The following is a 5,878-nucleotide window of genomic DNA, read 5'->3' on the forward strand; positions in this document are numbered from 1 at the left end:
ATATTAAGTCTTTCAATCCATGAACACAGGATGTCACTCACTTTACTTATGTCTTCTTTAATGTCCTTACCAATGTTTAGTAATTTTCAGTATACAAGTCTTCCACCTGCTTGGTGAAATTTATCCCTAGGTATTTAATTCTTTTAGATGCTATTTTAAATGTAATTGTTGTCTTAATTTCATTTTAGGATTTTTCTTTACTAGCATATACAAATACATCTGACTTTTGTGTGTTGATCTTGTATCCTGAAACTTTACTGAATTTGTTTATGAATGCTAATAGCTTCTTTTTGTGGATTCTTTGGGGTTTTCTGTGTATATGATTATGACAACTGCAAACTGAGATAGTTTTATTGCTTCCTCTCCAATTTGGATGTCTACATTGATTTTTATTGGTTAATTATTCTACTAGGTCTTCCTGGTACAAGGTTGAATAAAAGTGGAAAAAATAGGCATCCATATATTGTTCTTAGGGGAAAGTTTTCAGTCTTTTACACTGCATGATTTTGGCTGTGGATTTCACACAAAGCCCTTTATCTGGTTGAAGAAATTTTCTCCCAATCTTAGTTTGTTATCTGTTTTTATCATAAAAATATTGTGGATTTTGCCAAATGATTTCCCTCCATCAATAGAGATGATCATGTGGGGTTTTTTACTTTATTCTATTAATGTAGTATATTACATTGATTGATTTTTGTATTTTGGACCATGCTTGCATTTGTTAATAGAAAATCCCAATTGATCATGATGTAAAGTTCCTTTCATGTTCTGCTAGATTTGTTTGTTAGAATTTCGTTCAGGATTTTCACGTTATATTCATAAGAGATATTTATCTGTAGTTTTCTTTTCTTGTGATGGCTTTGGCTTTGGTGTTGGGATAATGCTGACCTGATAGAATGAGTTAGGAAGTATTCCCTCCTCTTCGATTTTCTGGAAGTGTTTGAGAAGAGTTGGTGTTAATTCTTTAAATGACCTGTAGAATTCATTAGTGAAATCCTCTGGCCCTGGATTTTCATTTTTGCAAGGCTTTTGATTAATTATTTTATCTTTTTACATGTTATAGGTCTTTGTCTTAATCCATTCAAGCTGCTATTACAAAAATAACATAGATTGGGTGACTTAAGCAACAAACATTTATTTCTCACACTTCTGGAGGCTGGGAAGTCCAAGATCAAGGTGCCAGCAATTTGTTGCCTGGTGGAAGCCTACTTCCTAGTTCATTGACAGCAATCTTCTTGCTGTGTCCTCACTTGGAGCAAGGAGTGAGAGAGCTCTCTGGGGTCTCTTTAATAAGGGCACTAATCACATTCATGAGGGCTCCACACTCATGACCTAATCACCTACCAAAAGTTTCCACCTCCTAATAAAATCACATTGGGGGCTAGTATTTCACCAAATGAATTTTGGGAGTACACAAAAATTCCATCCATAGTAGAACTGTTCCAATTTTCTATTTCTTCTTGAGTCAATTTTGATAGTTTGTGTGTTTCTGGGAATTTTTTTTCATTTTATCTATACTATCTAATCCATTGGTGTACAATTGCTTATAGTATTCTCTTATAATCCTTTTTATTTCTGTAAGGTTGGTAGTATGATTCTCCACTTTCATTTCTGATTTTAATAATTTGAGTTTTCTCTTTTTTTCTTAGTCAATATAGCTAAAGATTTGTCAATTTTGTAGATTTTTTTCGAAGAACCAACTTTTGGTCTCATTAATTTTCTCCATTGTTTTTCTCTTTGCTATTTTGATTATTTCTGCTATAATCTTTATTATTCCCTTCCTTCCATTGTATTTGGGTTTATCTTTCTCTCTTTTCCTAATTATTTTCCAAATAAATAACTTTAAGGTGTAAGGTTATTTATTTGAATTTTATTGATTATTATTAAATTTTCCTCTAAGCATTGTTTTTACTGTATCCTATAAGTTTTGGTATGTTGGAAATGTTTTTCATTTGCCTCAAAGTATTTTCTTTTTTTCTAGTTTTACTGAGATAAAATTGACATACAGCACTGTATAAGTTTAAGGTGCACAGCATAATGATTTGACTTACACTGTGAAATGATAACTACAATAAGTTTAGTAAATATTCATCATCTCATATAGATAAAAAAAAGAAGAAAAAAAATTTATTCCTTGTGATGGACTTCTTAGTGTTTTCTCTCTTAACAACTTTGAAATATATCATACAGCAGTATTAACTATAGTCATCATGTTGTAAATTTCATCCCCAGTACTTATTTATATTATAACTGAAAGTTTGTATGTTTTGCCTATCCCCTTCCAATTCTTCCTCCCCTCACACCACTCCTATGGTAATCATAAATCTGATCTATTTTCCTATGGGTTTGTTTTTGGTTTGCTTGTTTATTTTTTAGATTCCACATATGAGGTCATACAGTATTTGTCTTTCTCTTTCTGGCTTATTTCACTTAGCATAAAGTGCTCAAGATTCATCCACTTTGTCAAACATGGCTGGATTTCCTTCTTTTTTATGGCTGAATAATATTTCAAAGTGTTTCCCTTGTGATTTCTTCTTTGAACCATTGGTAGCTCAAGAGTGTGTTGTTAACATCTACATATTTGTACATTTCCAAAATTTCCTTGTTATAGATTCCTAGTTTCATTCCTTTGTGGTTGGTGAACAGACTTTGTATGATTTCAATCTTTTAATTTATTCAAATTTATTTGTGGCCTAACTTACAATCTATCTTGAAGACTGTTCCATGTGGCCTTGGAGAAAATATGTATTCCAGTATTGTTAGGTGGAATGTCCTGTACATGACTGTTAGGACTAGTTGGTTTATAGTGTTGTTCAAGTCCTCAATTTCCTTATTGATCTTCTGTCTAGTTGTTCTGTCCATTATTAATATTGGGGTATTATTATAGAACTGTCTTTTTCTTCCATCAATTCTGACAAGGTTTGCAGGTTTGCTTCACATATTTTGGGTTCCTTCCTTCCTTCCTTCCTTCCTTCCTTCCTTCCTTCCTTCCTTCCTTCCTTCTTTCTTTCTTTCTTTCTTTCTTTCTTTCTTTCTTTCTTTCTTTCTTTCTTTCTTTCTTTCTTGTGTGTACATTTATAATTATTATGTTCTTGAGGAAATAATCTTTAACCAATATGCAATGTACTTACTAATTTCTATTAACAGTTTTTAACCTATTTTTTATATTACTATAGCCACCTCAGGTCTCATTTAGATACTATTCACATGAAATATCTTTTCCATCCTTTTACTTTCAACCCATTTGTGTCTTTAGATCTACAGTGATTTTCATAGACAGCATATAGTTTGATCATATTTTTAAAATTCATTCTTCCAATTTCTGCTTTTTTATAGATCAATGGCAAATTTTATATATATATATATAATTTTAATACTTATTTTTTTACCATCTTAAGCATTTTTAAGTTTACAGTTCAATAGTGTTAAGTATATTTACATTATTGTGAAACATATTTCCAGAACTTTTTGTCTTGTAAAACTGAAACTCTATACCTATTAAATGACAACTCCCCTTTTCCCCCTACTTATCCCTTGGTAACCACCATTCTATTTTCTATCTCTATGAATTTGACTATTTTAGATACCTCATATAAGTGGAAACATATAGCATTTGTCTTTTTGCAACTGGCTTATTTCACTTACTGTAATGTTCTCAAGTTTCATCCATGTTGTAACATGTGTCAGAATTTCCTTCCTTTTAAAAGCTGCATAATATGTCATTCTATACATATACATCACATTTTCTTTATCCATCCGTCAATGAACATTTGAGTTGCTTCCACCCCTTGTCTATTATGAATAATGCTGCAATAAACATTGATATGCAAAAATCTTTTGAAGACTCTGCTTTATATTTTTTTGTGTATGCACCCAGAAGCAGAATTGCTAGATAATAAGGTAAATTTATTTTGAGGAACTTCCATAGTATTTTCCATAACAGCTGCACCATTTTTACATTCCAAACTACATACACAAGGGTTCAAATGTCTCTTCACCAACACTTGTTATTTTCTGTTTTGTTGTTTTTTTATAGTAGCTGTATTGGTCAGGGTGCTTCTGAGAAACAGAACCAATAATATGTATGTGTATGAAGAGATTTATTATAAGAAATTGGCTCATACAATTATGGAGGATAACAAGCCCCAAGATCTTCAGGGTGAGTTGGAAAGCTAGAAATCCAGGAGAGTTGATGGTTTAATTCCAATCCTAGTCTGAAGGCCTGGGAAACGAGAGACAACTGGGTCATTCCAGTCCAAAGGATGGCAGGCTCAAGTGTCAGGAAGATCTAATGTTTCAGTTTGAGTCCAAAAGCAAGAAAAAAGCCACTCTCCCAGTTCAAAGACTCTCAGGAGGACAGAATTCTCTTACTTGGGAAAGGGTCAGCCTTTTTATTCTATTTAGGACTTTGAAATATTAGATGACATACACCTACACTATAGAAGGCCATCTGCTTTACTCAGTCTATCAATTTAGATGTTAATCTCATCCAAAACACCCTCACAGAAACACCCAGAATAATGTTTGACCAAATATTTGAATACAATCATGGCCAGTCATGGTGACACATAAAATTAACCATCATGGTAGCCAGCCTAATGGGTGTGATGTGGTTTCCACTTCCTTTTTTCCCCCAGATTTTTCAATTTTTAAATCTTTTATACAATTTTAAAGGTTACTTTCCATTTACATTTATTACAAAATATTGACTATATATTCCCCATGTTGTACAATACATCCTTGAGCCTATCTTACATCCAATAGTTTTGTACCTCCCACTCCCCCACCCTTATATTGCCCCTCCCACTCACTGGTAACCACTAGTTTGTTCTCTATGTGAGTCTGCTTCTTTTTGTTATATTCACCAGATTGTTGTATTTTTTAGATTCCACATATAAGTGATATCATACAGTATTCGTCTATCTCTGTCTGACTTATTTCACTTACCATAACACCCTCCAAAGTCCATCCCACGTTGCTGTAAATGGCAAGGTGTCATTCTTTTTTTATGGCTGAGTAGTATTCCATTGTATGTATGTATGTGTGTGTGTGTGTGTGTGTGTGTGTATATATATATATATATATATATATATATACCACATCTTTATCCATTCATTTGTTGATAGACACAGATTGTTTCCATATGTTGGCTATTGTAAATAATACTGCTACAAACATTAGGGTGCATGTATCTTTTCAAATTAGCAGGGTGTTTTTTTTGATATATACCCAGGAGAGGAATTGCTCAGTCATATGGTAGTTCTAGTTTAGTTTTTTGAAAAACCTCCATACTGTTTTCCACAGTGACTCCACCAACTTACATTCCCACCAACAGTATAAGAGGGTTCCCTTTTCTCCACATCCTTGCCAACATTTGTTATTTATATTCTTTTGCTGATAGCCATTCTGACAGGTGTGAAGTGATATCTCATTATGATTTTGATTTGCATTTCCCTGATTATTAGCAATGTTGAGCCTTTTTTCATGTGCTTGTTGGTCATTTGCATTTCCTCTTTGGAAAAACATCTACTCAGTTCTTCTGAATAGTTCTTCTGCCCATTTTTAATTGGGTTGTTTGTTTTTTCTGATGTTGAGTTGTATGAGCTGTTTATAAATGTTGAATATTAACCCCTTATCAGTCATACCATTTGCAAATATTTTCTCCCATTCAGTAGGTTGTCTTTTCATTTTGTCAGTGGTTTCCTTTGCTGTGCAAATGCTTTTAAGTTTAATTAGGTCCCATTTGTTTATTTTTTCTTTTATATCCTTTACTTTAGGAGGTGGATCCAAGAAAAAATTATTGCTAAGATTTATGTCAAAAAGTGTTCCTCCTATGTTTTATGTTTCCATTTACTTTTAAAGTAATTACTGATGAAGA

Source organism: Leucopleurus acutus (assembly GCF_964270905.1).
Source record: "Leucopleurus acutus genome assembly, chromosome: X".
Lineage (NCBI taxonomy): Eukaryota > Metazoa > Chordata > Mammalia > Artiodactyla > Delphinidae > Leucopleurus > Leucopleurus acutus.